The sequence below is a fragment of the Sorex fumeus genome, unplaced genomic scaffold (assembly GCF_029834395.1).
Source record: "Sorex fumeus unplaced genomic scaffold, SorFum_2.1 ptg000002l, whole genome shotgun sequence".
NCBI classification, from domain to species: domain Eukaryota; kingdom Metazoa; phylum Chordata; class Mammalia; order Eulipotyphla; family Soricidae; genus Sorex; species Sorex fumeus.
Window position 1 is genome coordinate 22,039,507 of NW_026606059.1, and position 19,766 is coordinate 22,059,272.

Here is a 19,766-nt window from a genome sequence, read left to right on the forward strand (position 1 = left end):
TTGATACAAGTTTATACTAGTATTTTAGCAGTTTTATTAGTTAGTTAAGAAAAGAATTGTAAGTTATTCCCGATGTAAAGGGTAAAATTTTCCAAACACAAAAGTATCAATACAACACAATTAATGCACACCGATGTTCATCACAACTTTTAGTTCACTAGCCAGAATATAGAAGCACCCCAAATGTCCAAACGTCCAACAACAGATGAATATATATGTGTGTGTGTGTTTCTATATGCACACACATGTATGTATGTGTTTATATAAAAAAGGTCAGATGAAGAATTATCATATATATATATATATATCCAGTGGAACATTATGAGTCATTAGGAAAACCTAAGGCCATGTTGTTTTTGGTAGCTTGGATGAGTATCATGTTGAGTAATATAAGGCAGTGGCAGACATATAATATGAGATGATATCACTCAACTGTGGTATATAGAGAAACACATACTAAGGCTATGGACAATGTATTGAATTTGCATAAAAGTATGGTTTATATCTAAAAATGTTGCACACGCCTGTGACTTCAAAGCTGTCTTATCATAACTGAAAAGGACTTATGTTATTGACCAATAAAGATCATTATGTTATAAAAGTGTAGTAATAGATCTTAAAGTAGTAAAGACCTGACATCATTTGTAAGAAAACACAAGTGTGGCACAGGTGCACAGACATCTCTACACATGTGCATGTAAAATACACATGCCTGCTTGAATTGAAAATTGAAAACTAAATTTTAATGAAAAATTAAAAACTCTTGCAGTTAGTCACAGAACTGTACGTGTAAGGTTTGGGCAGTAAAGTCATTCTCTAAGGAACATGGATTCATGAACGGAGAAAACCTGACTTGAATAGTTAAGAACGGTCACTCAATTCTGTTAACTTTCAGTTTTAATATAAAAAATTTAAGGGAAGAAAAAAACAGCTAAGTGTAAAAAAGGTCAAATGAAGAATTATCTTAAAATGGCATTTTTATGATTATAGCCATCTTTAATAACTTCAAATGAGAAATTATCCCCCATTTGATGTTTTTAAGACTGAGACAGTGTAAAAACGTCATTTTAAAATGACACTTTTACAATCAAAGCAATCTGCAAAAATGTCAGGTGAACAACTCTATGAATTAAATGTTTCTAAGGATATAAAATAGGCTAAAATGTCCAGTGGGATATTTTATTGACTTTTTTTTTTATAGTTTTATAATGTTGTAGAAAGTGATGACCATAAAAAACGAATGCTTAGTAAGTTTGTAACTTTAATTATGTTAGTGAGCAAGTAAATAATAACTAAATGTTTTTGGTTGAACATAAGAATTATAGTTATTTGAACAATATATATAAGCATGTATATGTATATACTGAAATGGACACAAAAAAAAATCATGAACACCGTCCTCCCGTTGTACCTCGATTTGCTCAAGTGGGCCCATTTTGAGACTTGTTACTGTGTTTGGCATATTGAGTACATCATGGGTAGTTTGCCAGGCTTTGCTCTGCAGGAAAGATACTCTCGGTAGCTTGCCAGGTTCTCTGAGAGGGGTGAAGGAATCGAACCCGGCTTGGCCGGGCCAGCTGCGCACAAGGCAAAAATCCTACTGCTGTGCTATTGCCCAGCCCACTGAAATGGAAAGTGTTTTAAAATTACTTTTACAGGATAAAATCAAATGTTAAAGAATATACTAAAATATGCAATTTTGTTACTTTGTGTATTTTGTAATTTTATGTTTTATATGTGCAAGAAAAAATGAGGCAGATGTCACATCTTTCTTAGAGAAAATTGGACAAATAATTCATAGACTTAAAATTTTATACAAAATCCCCTCCTTTTCTTAATATGAGTGCAGTATAGACATATAAATGGAATTAATTTGTATGCCCATTATCATTGAAGCATTCACCTTTAGTAGCACCTGGAGTAAAACTTTTGGCATTTATAGGAATTCCTGTATCTGTGCTTTCCACAGAGCTATTTGTAGCTATTTGTGGCTACCATGTACATAAAATATTTCCTATAAGATCTAGAGATTCACTTTTAATTAACCTATAATGTTAATTTATATATCTATGTGCACACAATTTACAGATATTAATATTTAGTCTTTCAGATTATGATAAAGATAAATCTCTAAACTCCCTTCGATTATGGAGTCCCCAGTGATATATTAAGTTGCAGAAAATGTCTATTATATGAAATAATAGCAAATATTGGCTTTATGTATATTTTTTATGTAAAGGTAAGTCCAATGAAGTAAATTAGTTGCCTAAAATTACAGGCTATTAGGATTAAACATGTAAAGTACAGTACTTTCAAAGTGATTGCGACAATGTTTTCATACCTTTTCACAGATACAAATGTGATTAAATGTATGAATTTTTGTTCAGCATCAAGAAAAAACTCGAAATTTATCATAAAAACTCCTAACCAGGCATGTAAGAAGACTTCCGCTTCCTGCCAGAGGAGCTTGGGACCACCGCAGTCTAGTTCATGGATATTGGCATCAACCTGTATTCAGAGGAATTTATAGAGGAGTTCAAAAGCATCAAGATGACTTAAGGGACGTAGTACAGAAAGCTGTCCAGATTGGTTTAAAAAGTTTATGATTACAGGTGGAAATCTCCAAGACAGTAATGACGCTCTGCATTTGGCACAAACAAATAGTATCCACATATTATTTTTATGAAAAAATACAAATTAAATTATTTTGAAGAAGTCTATCTGAAAACTGCTTTCAGGTACAATACAGTGGGTCGTGATTATAGCAGCAACAGGAAAATAAACTAATTTTATTTGGATTTGATTAAGATGAAAATAATATAAGTTCCCATTCGTATATTAGTTGCTTGATTTTAGTTGATGAGAAGTTCACCAGGTAATTTAACCTCACATATTCTTGATGTAGAATTGTGTATGTGTGTTTATGTGTTTAATATATATATATGTGTGTGTGTATACATATTATATATTGCTTCTTATTTTTTATTTAAATATTAAAAGTAACTTTCTTTTTGGGGGATTTGAGCTATACCTGGAAGTGCTCAGGTCTTACCCCTGGCTATGTGCTCAGGGATCGATCATTCCTGGTGAGCTCAAGGGACCATATGGGAGGCCTCAGATCAGACTGAGCTCAGCCACATGCAAGGCCTCACCTACTGTACTATCTCTATGACCTTTTATCTATTTTTAAAACAGCATTTATTAAATATTATGCAGATCATAAACTGTACAAGACCTAAGAATTAAAGTAAGGGAAAGAGCCCCTTATATACTTGTTTTAAAATGAGGCCCCTATTACTATTCCACTGGACTCTGTGCTAGGCTGTTTTCAAGTGGGGTGCCCCAGAGGGGGCGGGTAAGACCCAGCCCTGGCAGACAACCTCCACTACCCAACCACCTCCATGCTCCAGGCCGCTTTACACATGCTTGGGCCGAGCCTCATATATGAGTGAACATATCCCTGGAACATCATAATATACTCCCTACCCATTTTCCATAATTTCCATATCATATTTCATGGGGTTCAGACAGTAGGCAATAAGTCATAGGAATATATATATATATATATATATATATATATATAGAGCCCGGCAAGCTACCGAGAGTATTCGATATGCCAGACACAGTAACAACAAAGTCTCCAATGGAGACGTTACTGGGCCCGCTCGAGCAAATCGACGATCAACGGGAGGGCCTTTACCTTTACCTTTACCTATATATATATATATATATATATATATATATATATATATCAGAGAGCACAGCAAGCTACCGAGAGTATCCTGCCTGCACGGCAGAACCTGGCAAGCTACCCATGGGGTATTCAATATGCAAAAAACAGTAACAATAACGGATCTTATTCCCCTGACCCTGAAAGAGCCTCTAATATGGTCATTGGGAAAGATGAGTAAGGAGAGGCTACTAAAATGTCAGGGCTGGGAGGAGTGGAGACATTACTGGTGTCTGCTCAAGTAAATAGATGAACAATGGGATGACAGTGATACAGTGAACTAGGGATGTGATTGTGAACATTGTAAAGACATGTGCACATGTACACACATACACAAAACTGGGGTCATCATTTAGCTTTTTGCATTGAAAAATTTGCTTTTAGTAGTTATTTTTCAATATGATATTTCTATTAAAATTATTAAAACAACTGGCTCTGTTCACTAATGAATTTTACATTTTAGAAAACATTTACTCTTGCTTTATTGTTTTTAAGACAAAATAATGTATAGGTTAGGATTTTTTTAAAAAATAAAAAATCAGACTGCAAAATACCATTATAAAAATTTACCTTGGAGATGGTGAAAATGTAATTACTGACACTTTATAGGAATTCTACTCTGTTATAATATCTAAAGCATATGCTATTCCAAAGATTAGACTTTCTTGATTAATATACCTGTTTAATAGGTCAGAATAAAACATACTGTAGTTCAAACCACTGGTGGTTGAGGTTAAAACCTAACTTTCATAACTCATGCCAACTAGTTCTTCTAAGAACTGGGCAGAGATCATTTGGAGATAAGCAGTACTAGACCAAAAAAAAAAAAAAAGAGTGTGTTTGTCTGATTGATCGCAAATGAGTTGCAAATGATTTCCTTAAATCAGATATGACTGATAGATCAATGCTTTGATAAGTAGAGGAGAATAATGGAGTGTCTGTGATAATGGGAAATTTAACACAAGGGAGTAGTTAGGTAGCGTATAAGTGTTCTGCCTATGTCATCTTGAATTGTAGCTATACCAAATCATCCAGGCTTTTAATACTCTATCAACTGCACCATGATCCTTATTTTGGTCCACCTCAGAGAAACTGGATGGTCTTCTAGACTGCTGTTGAGGCGTGTATTACTTGACTCTAATGGTTATTTTGCTCTCTTCTCTACCCCATGTCTTCTCTTTTACAATTCTCCTTTACTATTTTCTTCTGACAGAGCAGACCAAATACCATTTTTTGAGTTGTCATTACTGACCAAGCAGTGCAACTCAAGCACATTTTGCATATGATTTAGTTCCCAGCTACCAAAACTTTGTGAAAATCGTCATTTACATTTTTATGCTTCTTTAAATAAAAACTGTGAAAACAAATTTCTACTATATTATACAAATGAAGAAACAGATGAGGACTGTAATATGACTCACTCAGAGGTAACTCTTAAATTCCAAAACTAGAATTTTAAACCTATTTACAAATTCTTTGTCTATAAAAATAAGATTTCAAATTACTTGATAAAAAATAATACGTTACCCTTAATTTCCCCAGATTCTACTAGATTTATACATACCTTAGACAAAGTTAGCAGAAAAATATTTTTAAAATATGCAATGCACTAGAGAGACAGTACAGTGGATAGGATGCTTACTTTGCATGCAACCAACTGGGGTTCAATCCATCGCACCTCTTATAGATCCACAAGCCCAAGTAGAAATTTCTGAGCACAGAGCCAGGAGCAACCTCTGAACACTGTCAGGTGTGACCCCAAAACAAAAATAATTTTTTAAAAATAAAATGATAGTGCTCATTTATGGGATATAAAAAATATATGAGACTATTACCCAGGGACAGTAGAAACATGAATCAGGATGACTGACCCACACCTGGAAGCTCACCATAAGTTGGGGGGAAGAGGGCAGGGGAATAGAGAAAGGACCAGTCTAACAATAATAGTTGGAAATGATCACTCTGGTCAAGAATTGAATGCTGAAAGTAGGTAAAGGGATATACATGGTAACCTATCAGTACCTATATTACAACCCATAATTCCCAAATGTTGGTAGGAAAAGAGAGAGAGAGAGAGAGAGAGAGAGAGATGTCTGATTGAAAGTTTGAAAGTCAAATATTTATATATCAGGAAATTAGCAAAACTATGAAATTCATAGAAAATGAATTAATAGAAGAATACAAAATTTTCAGTAGTTCTTGTTTCATACATAAATTTGATCCACAAAAGAGGACACATAGTAAATTTCCTAAGTGCCAAATATACTAAGGGCACATATTAGGTGCTATTTGTAAGGCACTAAAGTAGCAAAATATCAGTGAACTTGGCTTCCAGTTGCAGGAAGCTAAGGAGAGAGTTATCACTAGCTCATTCATGTTTTTATTTTGCTTTCTGTTTATAAATTTTTACGATAAAAAGAACTTTGAGTATAATCTGCACTAAATTCATTTAAAGAATAAAATACTGAAGTCTATTGCGGCTGGAGAGGTAGCATAGCAGGTAGGGCGTTTGCCTTGCACGCCGCCAACCTGGTTCAATTCCCAGCATCCCATATGGTCCCCTGAGCACCGCCAGGAGTAACTCCTGAGTGCAGAGCCAGGAGTAATCCCTGTGCATCGCCAGGTGTGACCCGAAAAAGCAAAAAAAAATTAAATTAAATTAAATTAAATACTGAAATCTATCTGGGCAAATTTATAAGATTCTGTCATTTAACCACTCACTAACATTGATAATAGAGTTTAGGGTTTGAATATATATATATATGTATTATATGTATATATTTAATTTCTACTCAATCCTATTTTCATATCAGTTTATCAGTTCAATTAAACTCTCCAATATCTCTATGAGAATAACTAAAAACCAAGAATGTTCATTCATTTTTTAAAAAACATGTATTAACTGGGATGACAAATAGAGATGTGCTAGCAAGAACTCATCAAATCCTGACCAATATTTTTTCTTTTCAAAATAAATGTTAGTGTTGTGGATATGTTTCATTTATTTGTAAAATAAAAGTTTTGTTTAAAACAGTTTTTTGTGCTCAATCACTCAAAAATAATCTTTTTTTTTGGTTGCAGTAAACAAATGAAAGAAAAAAAAAACACACCTTAATGAGAAACCAGATCAGTTGACAGAAATGACAGTGAACTTTTATCAGTAATTCTAGCAGTCTAGATGACTGTTGGCTGAAACCTACCAGAGAATTACATAATTAATTTATACTACTTCAATGAAAGCAGTAGATCTTAGCAATCAATTGATAATTATGACTTTGAGTTTTCTATATCTTCTGTTTTGAAAAATATTCTCTATTTTGGCAGAAAAAAATCATTTAATGTACATCTGGTGCTCTGCTTCCAAACCAAGATACAATAACAGTGATAAGATTTATCCTCTTACCCAAAAAGTTGTAAAAACAAAACGTGTTTGTACATATACAAATATACACATATGTTAGTAATTAACATTTTAAGATACCAATAGGAAAGCAATAATCATATTTACTTAGATAAGATATACGTGACACTAATCAAAATTCCAGAATATAAAAACAAAAATGTTTGAAATAAAATATATACTGGGAAATCAAAACAGATTAGACATTGCAATTTTAAGAAAAGAGGGCTACAACAGGCTTTGGACAGGGCTTACTCCTGGTTCTATACTCGGGCATCTTTCCTGGCAGGTCTTAGGGTACTCTGTGGGGTACTGGGAATCTAACCTTGATTGTCTGTGTGCAAGGCATTTTACACACTATGCTATCTCTCCAGCCCCAAAAGTTTTTTTTTAAGACCTGGAAAGAATCACAATATTTACAAACCATAATGAAAATGTAGAACAATAATGATAAATTAGTAAAATGGAACCTGTGGTTTATGGATTTCTTCCTGCATTTAATATAGTTGTGTCTGGAGTTCGTAGAAAATAGAGGTTAAAAAGTGCTTACTTTACTTGAAGAAATTATGTTATGTGAGTAATATTAGAAAAGTCTCCAGTTCTGAGAATTCAAAGTAATCTTCTGAGTAAGACATATCTATTTAAACATGTAGTGACGTATTTCCTATAGCCCATATGTTACAGTGATCAAGAGAAAATCTTATTGGGATACAGAATATTTGTCAGTGGGAAAATTTACCTGGCTGGTTCCTGCTTTACAATATGAACATAAAATAAAATAAAGCATGTTTGAAGTTGATTTTTGTTGATGGTTTTTTCGTACTTGGGTTATTTGCTGCCTTTTGTTTGTTTTGGGGTATATCTGGCAGAGCTCAATTACTGAATGTTCTGCGCCTGGGAGATTCTCCTGCCTTTCTCAGGGAACTATGCATTGAGAGGGATTTATCTAATTTAACACACGAATTCTGGCACTATGACATATTAATGCTTGATCACTTGATCACTTGACTTCCCGTTAATTGTCGATTTGCTGGAGCAGGTGCCAGTAATATATCCGTTTGTCCCTGTCACGTGCTAGTGTAGCCCAATGGCGTCTGTTCGTTCTAGGAACACAAAGAGCCTCAAACCAATGGTTCATGATCTTGATGAAGAAGTCTGACCATCTGGTAGGTGGGGGCCACGCGGTCTTTTGACATCCCATGGAATCCAGTCGGTAATGGCTCTAGTTCAGCGGTCCTCTCTAAATCTCATTACGTGACCAGCCCATCTGATTTTTGACACCTTGGCAAATGAGACAGCGTCCCGGATTCTTGATTGTCGATGGAGGTCGGAACTCCAGATTCTTTCTCTCATTTGAGTGAAACGTGATATTCCAAGCATAGGTCTTTCAATTCCGCCTGCACGGCAGAGCCTCGCAAGCTATCCGTTGTGTATTCAATATGCCAAAACCAGTAATTTCAACTCCATATTATGTGGAGAATAATGAAATCAAAGGTTACCTTATAAAAATATTTGCGTATTTTAACTTTGCTCTCAATATAGGTAGAATAGATTAGAATATCCCAAACAGAATATATGAACACTAAAAATACACCAAATAAACACCTATGGAACACTATAATGAATAATAAAAGAATATACTGTCCTCCCATTGTTCATCGATTTGCTTGAGCGGTAACATTTCCATTGTGAGACTTGTTGTTACTGTGTTTGGCGTATCAAATATGTCACGAGGAGCTTGCCAGGCTTTGCCGGATGGGCAAGATACTCTCGGTAGCTTTACCGGGCTCTCCAAGAGGGAGGGAGGAATCAAACTCGGGTTGGCCCGCAAGGCAAACGCTCTAACCATTGTGCTAGACATTTTTAGTTTTTCCTTCATTTGTTTTTTTTTTTGGGTCATACCCAGCAATGCTCAAGGGTTACTCCTGGCTTTGTACTAAGGAATTACTCCAGGCAGTGCTTGAGGGACTATATGAGATGCTGGGATAAATCTCTGGGTTGATAGCGTGCAATGCAAACACCCTGACCCCTTTGGCCTGAGAAATACACATTCTTAAAGTCCACATAAGATACTTTTCTCAATAGATCAATCACTGTATATGCTAGTGCCATTTAAAAAGTCTTAATAAGAGTGAAATGTATCGAAAATCGAAAATATGTTCTCCTATTTCAATGAAATTAAAAACAATAACAGAAGGGAATGCAAGAAATTTTCAGTGATTCCCAAAGTAAAATGTAATTATTTTTATATGGGATAAGGGTCTCCCAAGCACAGGAGGTATTTCAACAAAAGGGGCAGAGGATAGGATGCTCAAGGGACCCTGAGGTATCAGGGATCACCTGAGTCACCCACTCAATGCCCAGGGCCCTTCAGAGCTGTGGGAAAGCCCAAGGACCACATGACACTGCATGACGAGGGTGGGGGGGGGGGTTGGGAATGAGGGGGAGGGGATGAACTAAAGCTGGCCACAGAAAGGTGTAAGCTCTAACTCTGTACTCTCTCCGGAGACGGTAATGTTTTCACCGATGCAAAAGTGTTTTTAAAAGTAAGAGCCACAATTGTCAAAAAGTCAGAAAATGTATAATGAATTCAAAATGATATGCCACATATTCCTTAGAGGATTATTATTCTTAACCTCCACCCTCCTCGCTTTCCTTCACTTTTCTTTGCAATGACTGGATCACATACCCAATTATTATACTCACACCCTTTGCTAACAGTGTTTGTGTGTTTGCTGGGGTAACAATTTGCTGACCAAGTAAAGTCTATCCAGAAAATTCAATGTTTGTCAACTATTTAAAAATTAATATAATTCACTGTATTAAAAGACTTAACATTTTACCTTTGTCAATATGTGCCTCCAAAAGCATTTTTTTAAAATCCAGCATTTATTCTTCATAAATATTAAATGTAGCACATCCTCTGCCTCATGGTGGACCAATGAAGACCACTGCTTAGCATTAAAATATTGTAATAGACATTTCACTTACAGCCAATTGGAATATAATACATAAGACGATATTCAAAATTATAATTAGTAAAGAAATGTAAATTAAAAGTTCAAGAAAATATTATCACATTTATTGATGAATTTAAAAGACAGTGTATGTCAGGCATTGACAAATGTGTGACAGAATTGGTATTTTTGTATGTTAAATTAAGACTGTAAGTAGTAAAATCGCTTTGGGATAAGGTTTATAGCTTGTAAGTGTTTTTCTGTTTGTTTTAAAAATATTTGTCGGTGCTGGAGCAATAGCACAGTGGGTAGGGCGTCTGCCTTGAATGCGGCCAACCCGGGTTCGATTCCCAGCATCCCATATGGTCCCCCGAGCACCAACAGGGGTAATTCCTGAGCGCAGAGCCAGGAGTAACCCCTGTGCATTACCGGCTGTGACCCAAAAAGCAAAAACATAAAAATAAAAAAATAATTAAAATATTTGTCATAAGATCTATCGTCTCAATCATAGATGTATACTTGAAAAAAGAAATTATGTCAATGCAGAATTGCAAGAAAATGTTCATATCTGCTTTATTTGTGATACATAGAATCTTAAAGGCACAGAAATACCTCAACAAAAGACATCATAGAAACAAATGTTGATATTTCCAAACAGTGGGAAACAAATGAGATGTTAAAATAATTAAGCATGACCCTCAAAATTATACTCAAAAGCAGAAATCTGCGTGAAAATTTTACTATTTCATTTACATTTAACTGTGTAAAAAAATGTAAACTAATTCTTGGAGTCGCACTTCAGTGTGGAGGTTGCCTAGAACTGAGTAGAGAATTAGTGAGGAGAGCAAAAGAGAGAATTTACAAACAGAGGAGGAAATTTGGAAGGATAAGGGAAATGTTCATCTTAATCATAGTGATACTTAAATTAAATATATCTATATTTTAACTTGTCATTTTATTGCATTAAATATATTTTTGCATTAATTATACCTCAGGATAAACATTAAATGTGATTGATGAATAAGATTATATCTTTTTGTGATCTGATCTTTTTAGAACAGTCCTTATCAAGGTATGTCAAAAAGACCGAAAATTAGTCTAAGGTAGTAGGATCATAAAAGTTTTCCCCTGTGAAAAATCATCTGATCTACAGAACTGGGACTGGGAACTTTGGAAGCTGGAGAAAGTGAGACAAGGAAGAGGCCCAGGGACCATGGTGGAGCAATTTGCACATTACATCACTGCTGTAAAAGAAAGACAAATGCCTTTATCAACTACAATAACTGGTGAGGAATTGAAAGAAATATTAAAACTTTTATTTTGCATCCAAAAATAATTGGAGAGTTATTATCAAAACCTACATCAGATGTTTGAAAGAATAAGAGTTTTTATTTTTCTGATGATTAGTGGTACTACATGGAAAGTATCATGCTAAGTGAAATGAGTCAGAGAGGGGCAGTCATAGAAAGATTGCATTCATGGGGGGAATATAAAGTAACAAAATAGGAGACTAACACCCAAGAATAGCAGAGATAAGTACCAGGAGATTCACTCCATGGCTTGAAGGACAGCTGCACATGCTAGGAGAAAAGGCAACTCAGATAGAGAAGGGAGCACAAAATAAAGGGTGTTGGGAGTATCCTCCCACGATGAGAGATGCATGCTGAAAGTAGACTATAGACCGAACATGATTGTCACTCAATGCCTCTTTTGCAAACCCACAGTACCCAAAAGGAGAGGGAAAACAAAAGGGAATACCGTGCCACAGGGGTGGGCTGGGATGAGGGGTTGGGGAGTGGGAGGGACACTGGGAGCACTGGAGGTGGAGAATGGGCACTGGTGGAGGGACGGGTACTCGATCATTGTGTAACTAAAACCTAAGCACAAAAATTTGTAAATCTACAACTGTACCTCAAGGTGTTTCACTGACATTTTTTTTTTTAAAAAAAGAGCTTTTATTTTTGTTTTTGTTAACTCTGCTGAGGGTAGGGATTGGGCTACACAAAGTATGTTCATGGTTTACTCCTGACTCTTATTTAGGATCACTCCTGGCAGATCTTGTGGAGTTATTTGTGTGTGCACACATTTAAGGATTGTGCATGTAAGGCAAAAGCCTTAACTCTGTGTTATCTCTCCAAGCCTAAAGTTTTCGTCCTTATAACAAATATGTACGTTCATCATTATAATGAATTGAAAATGCTTATGCTGTTTTATAAAAGTGAACAAAGTCTATGACACATATAAATTTTGTCCAAGTAATAGAGAAAATAAACTTTGTTGAACATGTTTGTTTTCGGATTTTTTTCATAGCTGACTTATTTTTAAATATTCTTCTAAGTTCTAGTATTGACAATGTATAAAGAGGGCATGAATGCATTCCACGTATAAAGAAGATAATGTATAAAGAAGGTATGAGTATATTTCTTCTTTCCCCTACCATAATGAGTCTTTGATTCCCATATTCCAGAAGGAGAAAAGGTGCTGTATACTCTAAGTAGAGAAATCAAGCCATTTGAGATTGATTCCAGGAGGGTTCTCAAATGAAAAATGAGTACCTAAAGTTGTACCCCTTATTATAATGGAAGTACATTAAACATAAACTCTGACAAGAGTTGAAACAGCCAGACTGCACTTACATTGTATAATCGCTATACAAAAGGCCAATAATCACTTTGTTCAAAAGAGATAATGCAGCATAATATAAGTAGTAGTTTAAGCAATTATCCAGTAGAACAGTTAATCATCACCCTTAGTTCACAGCCCTTTGTTTCTCTGGAACACACATGTCAGATTGTAATTAAATGCACTCACACTGTTCAGGGCAGAGTGAGCATCCTGGGTTGAAATGCTGGAACCAAGCTGAAAAACACAATGCAGACAAGTTTAGACACAGCTTCTTGACGGTGTCTGCCTGGTATGGGGTCTTGGTTGACAAATTGACTTTATAAGGGTGAAACCACACTAGAGTAAATTATTTTTAGAAAAGAATAATTTATGCCTTTGGAAAAGTTATGCTTATAAAGTCTACAAATTTTCTAAACATTGATTTTGGTGTGAAGTATCTGCCAGGTATAAATTTGTTTCAAATCAACTTCACAGGAAAAGAGACTTTTAAAATGTAGCAACTAGTTTAATTTGTTCAAGGATAGATTTCAAATCTCTAGAAAATATATCTGTCTTCATACATCTTTTATATTGCTAATATAGAACTTAACACTTTGTCAGTTAGAGTAGTCAAGGATTATAGTGTCATATATTAGAGATGGATAAAATAAAGAAAAATAAAATTATCTATACTTCTGATGGATTGACCTCATAACTTTATAGTTGTGTTAGGCAATTACAAGTCATAATTATTGAAAATTTAAATGTTTAGCATCAAATAAAATATATCACCACAATGACATGAATAGTGAACTTTTGTTGATATCATAGCTTTAATCATATTTATTATTTTATTTGTGTTGATACATCAAATCCTTAACTCCAACCCAATTACTGCAACTGAAATCTGAATCTCTTAGTCTTTAATTTATTTAACTTAGTCACCCTGAAATTACAAATTTATTCATGATTGAGATTCAGGCATACAATATTTCAACACTAATCCCTTCACCAGGGTCTGTATGCCTTCATCAATATCTACCTTCAACTACCATGTCTCCCACCCACCAACTAGTTGGCTTTTAGGAAAGACTCTTTAAAAATCTCTTCAAGTCAAACTGAATAAAAGGCAAGTGTTTCAACCACTGTTCTATTCCTCAATCCCAAGGTTCTAGATTTCTCACAAGCCCTAATGTGATACTAATATTGTAAGATTGCCCTTGGCAGAAGGTACTAAATAATCTCTATTAAATTCATGTCACATGTTTTAAACTCAAAATTTGAATGGTATATAGCAAATGAAAAATTAAACATTAATATTCAAATTAGTCTTTCTTTGATGTTCTCCACCAAGTTTATTTTAACCCATTATTTATTTGGTGACAAGGTTGAAACCTAGGAGTTATGACAGAATTTGTCAAATTTATAACTGATTATATTCAATTTATCAAGGACTCTGATTGCCTCCACTGACATTTATCAATTATTATTTCTTTCACTTCCACTACAGTAACCTAATTCAGGTTGACTTTAAGAGCCTTTAATTGATCTTCCTTCAATTTTATTATCTAACCATCCTTCAATTCTAGCCAAGAAGTGCTTCATAAATGAAATTCTGCTCACATATAACCTGTTTTAAAAACACGTCAATGCCTTTATGATTTCCAAAAGTCATTATCTCCTCTTAATTTAATTTATATTTGACTTTAAAAGACTTTCCATCAATCCATTTAAAACTCAATATGGTTGCACTAGACTTCCTTGGCTTTCAAGAGCTCTGCTTTCTATCAAATTTTGCCAATTTATATTATTCTCTCTCTCTCTCTCTCTCTCTCTCTCTCTCTCTTTCTCTCTTACTGTCTCCCCTCTCATTATCTCCTCCTCCTCCCTTATTTCTTTCTCTTCCTCTATTTCATTTAGTTCTTTCATATTTCCTCCAGCACATCATGTTGAAGTTGAAGAAGTTACTATCAACTTTAAATTTAAGTTCTCTATTTTTTGTTTGTTTGGGGGACACATCCAGTTATGCTTAGTACTTATTCCTGTCTTGGTTCAGGGATCACTCCTGGTGGGGCTTGGGGAAGTACGGATGACGATATTTGGTGTCAAAAATAAAAACCCAGGTCAGTTATTTGAAAGAGAAAGTATCCTGGCTACTCAAATATTTTTCTGCTCCTGAGTGTTCTATTCTAATCCATTATCATCTTTATGTTAGAAATATCCTAGATAATTTGCACATACACATTCTTCTGTTTAATTGAGAATGTATTTCTTTAGTTTCCATGTGAAAATCATCCCTTATTTCATTCTTATACCTTTGTATAAAAGTTTTTTCAAATATTATGCACATATATGCAATTCAGATAATGTGGTGATTCTTCTTTTAAGATGTAACCAACATTACAATCAATTGAAAATATTTTCTTTATACAAAATCTTATATAATAGCAGTTAATCTTCTTTTCCTTTCAATATTCCTGACCCATCTTCTAAACAACCACTAAAATGCTATACTAATCAATAAATATGTTTCTTTTTCTAGATATTCTATATATGGGATCAAACAATAAATGGTTCATCATGCATTTCATCTGACATATTTTTCAAATTTATATGCTTTATAAATATGGCTATACTTTATTCTATTGCATTGATGAAAATGTTTTTTTGTACACTTTATCACACTCAGATAATGTATTAACTATATAAACTGAATATAAATTTATTTAAGGTGTCCATTTTTCTGATGAATATTTGTTTTTTAAAACATTGTGGTCTTGGGGCTGGAGCAATAGCACAGTGGATAGGGCATTTGCCTTGCACGTGACTGACCCGGGTTTGATTTCCTGCACCTAATATGGTTCCCCGAGCACCGCCAGGAGTAATTCCTGAATGCAGAGCCAGGAGGAACCCCTGAGCATCGCTGGATATGACCCCCAAAAAAGCAAAAGTTAAAAAATAAAAGAAACCCTTGCGGTCTTCTCTGATATAAAGATTCTAACTTTTGTGCCTGGCTTTAAAGATGATTTTTTTTTTTTGCATGTAGCTACCCATCTTTCCCACCACCACTCTCCATAAGGTAGATAAAGAGAAACACAGATTGAAGCTAAAGCATCTTCAAAGATTAAACACCACAGACCAATCAAGCAGAACTGATGATAAACAAATGGGAGCATATTAAACTAAGAAACTTTTGCACCTCAAAAGAAACAGCGCACAAAACACAGAAACGGCCCACAGAATGGGAAAATTGAGATACAATAAGGCTTAGCCCCTTGCTTTAAATTATGTTAGAGTCCTTCTGATAAGTGTAACGAGTACAAGATATTATAAAAGAGCTGTTTTCATAGTTCCACTTATATAATTATTGAAGCTGCAAATTCTAAAATCTGCATGGTTGGCTTGTAATACAGATCTCTTTATGAAGATCAAGGAGAGTTAATGAGTTGATGCTGTATGTTTAGTCTAAGTGCTGATTGGTAGAGATACTAAAGACACGGATAATACAGATGAAATAGGAAGACTGTCAGCTAAGAGGAGCAGATCTTTTTTTTTCTTCTTCCCAGTAACCCCGCCCCTGAACCCCTTCCCCTGCCAACCCTGCAATGGTGTGCTCAGGAGAGACCTCTGGCAGAATAAATGGCGCCAGGCAGATGAAAGAGGGACTACATTGTTCTATACTTACTGATGATTTGATCTGGGCAACTCTCCTTTCAAACCTCTGAGTAGCCAGAAGTTTCTATTAATCTTCGCAGAAGTTTAATAAAAAACAAGCATGTAAATTAGAGAAGCAATAAAATCAAGAGTGTTTTGCTAATGGGTGTTGATTCAAGCATGAAACCCCTGCATGAGCTCTAGAACCCAGTTTCATCATGTTCTCCTGAGAAGATCTGGGCAAGGAATAATGGAAGGATTTCTAGTATGCAATCTGGCAAGTGGTGAATATAGTAGAACAAAAATACACTATTTGCACGCAACTCTCAGATTAGCAGAGGCCCAGGATATCAGGTAAAGGAAAGTGAAAAAAAGTAAGTAATCCATATTATAGATAATAAGAATACATTTAGAGAAGATTATTCATTCCTGGGCTGGAGTGATAGCACAGTGGGTAGGGTATTTGCCCTGAACGTGGCCAACCCGGGTTTGATTCCTCCATCCTTCTCTCAGAGCCCGGCAAGCTACCGAGAGTATCCCGCCCCCATGCAGAGCCTAGAAAGCTTCCAGTGGCATATTCAATATGCCAAAAACAGTAATAACAAGTCTCACAATGGAGATGTTAATGGTGCCTGCTCTAGCAAATTGATGAACAATGGGACAATAGTGTTACAGTACTATTTATTCCTGTTTCAGGCTTTCATACCCCTAACCTCTAAAAATAATGCACTGGCAAAGGTGAAAGGTTTAGAGGGTGAGGTGCTAGAATCAAACGAGCAACCCCTCTACTATTTTAAGAGTAATAGTTCAAAGGACAGTTTTAAATTAAGTTTGATATTAAAATTTTAAAATAAATCACAATTAATTTCAAATGTTATAATGGGATGACAGTTAACTATGAAAACTGAATTGCAAGCACTTTATTAGAGAACAATACAATCATATGGAATCTGATCTATTTCAATTTGGCTTCTGTATTATGATTATGATTACTTATGTTTTAATTTTATCTTTGTAGTTATTAGAATTATTTTTTAAAAATTTAATTAAAAATTATATGTACTTAGTATTACACAAAAGTAAGAAACCAAAAAAAGAATCCTCATTTACACAATGCTTAGAGACCACTGCAATAGAAAAATAAGCATTGTTTTAAAGTAAACAATAAAAATATGAATATTATGTTTCATTTCAAATTTCTTGTTTCATTGTTAAAGTTTATATATTTTATGATAAGTTTGTACCAGGTAAGTTCTAGACAAAAAAACCGCAATTTTGAGTTGATTAAGAACTTTGAAAAAACATGGGATAGTAAAAAACCTTTTTGAGTTTTGGGGAGAGCCATACCTGGCAGTGCTCAGGACTTACTCTTATCTCTGTGTCTGAGATTGCCTCTGATGGGCGTCAGTTCAGGCTTCATCCCATATAGGATGCTGTACATCTAATCAGGGTAAGCTACTGTGCTATCACTCTGGCTCCAGCAACAATGTTAATGGCCACATTTTCATGTTAATAAGTCTATGAGTTCTATGTTATAATTCTATGATATAATAATTACTTTTAAAACTTAGAATGAAAATGTCCTAAATATTCAATCTATTGAATTTGTTCATTGTCATATTTCACATGAAATGTGCTATTATGTAATGGAAAACAGTATAAGCTGATATTAAATTTTATTTTTCTTCAGTCATTTTTGTATATTTTGTAAGAGGGTGTTCTGGCATCATTTCACTTGATCACTTGACATCCTGCTACTCATCGATTTGCTCAAGCGGGTGCCAGTAACGTCTCCATCCATCCTTGTTGCATGCTAGTGTAGCCCAATGGGGTTTGCTTGTCCTAGGAACCTGAAGAGCCTCAAACCGATCCTCCCGGGTCTTGACGAAGAAACCTGACCATCTCGTAGGTGGGTGACCATGCAATCTTTTGATGGCCCGTGGAATCCAGTCAGTAATGGTTCTAGTCCAGCGGTCATCTCCAAATCTGATTACGTGTCCAGCCCATCTGATTTTTGATGCCTTGGCAAACGAGACAGCATCCATGATTCTTGACCATCGATGGAGGTCGAAACTCCAAATTCTTTCTCTCACTTGAGTGAAGCGTGATACTCCAAGCATAGCTGGCTCGATTCGTCTTTAGGAGACCCGAATAGCGTTCTCATCCTGTTTTTGTAGGGCCCAGGTCACTGAGGCGTATGTTAATGCAGGAAGAATAGTGGAATCGAAGAGGTTCTTCATTCTCTAAGTTATTTCTTCGATGCTCTTGAAGGCATGTCAAGACACTCTTTTCCTCCTGTGCAACTCAGGTGCCAGGTCATTCATTATGTTGACTTCTCGACCTAGGTACACATAACTGTTGCATTCAGAGATGTTCGTTCTGTTGAGAGCAAAGGGAATGTAAGGAGCTAGACTGTTCCTCATAAACATTGAGCTCAAGAGTTTTCGAAGACAGGTGTCTTTTTGTGGCTATCACTCTCTTGGCATTCCTCGCACAATCATGGTGGTGCTGAACCAGTTGATCATAGTCTTCGTCAAAGTTGATAATGACAGCATCATCCCATATTTCTCTAATAGTGCCAAAGAGCTCCCCGTTGGTGGTCGTTCTGGGTGTTCTCTTCTTAAACTTTGCAGGCCTTTCCCCCTGCTATGTGAAGTAGAATTTTGCACAAAGGAGACGGTGGTTGAACTTGTTTGGAATTTGGGGACAACAGCGACATCTGTCAGGCAAAACCATCAATTGAATATGAGGTGACCAAATTCGTTGTGGAACCATCCACGGGGAGACTGTCATGTCCAAATTTTAGATTCAGCCTTCTGGAACTGTGAGTCACCATTGATGGTCTTGGTCGATATGATGAACTCAGACTGTCTCTCACCCAGTTCATTCATTCTAGGCCATGGGTCCCAATATGGAGTTCTTCGGCTGATTTTCTCGGTCCTATCTTGGCAATAAATCACTGACAATGTTCTTGTAGAAGGTGTGGTCTTCTTTATAGAACTTCTCCAGCTCCAAATAGAACTCCTCAATTTCTCCTTCATCATAATTGGATGTTGGTGCATAGACAACGAAGATAGAAACTGCCAGCATTGAGCCACATCTATTCAAGTGTAATTGTCTGATTCGGGTTGTCAGGTATTTGAATGAATCAATACTCATGGCCAAGTTTGTGTTGACAAGGACACTGACACCACCAATGCCTCTTTTGTCTGATGTTCTGAGGAACAGTTCTCCAGTGTTGAAAACTGTGTGATGTGATTGATGCCTTCTTGTCACGGTCAGACCAATGATTTTATACTTGATCTTTTGTGATTGTACCATCATGTCTTGTTGTATGCATCCAATACCAGTGTACGTGCATTAAAAGTACATACAATAATTTTTGTCCTTCTTCATTTTGGCAGCCTAGTTTGACCTTGAG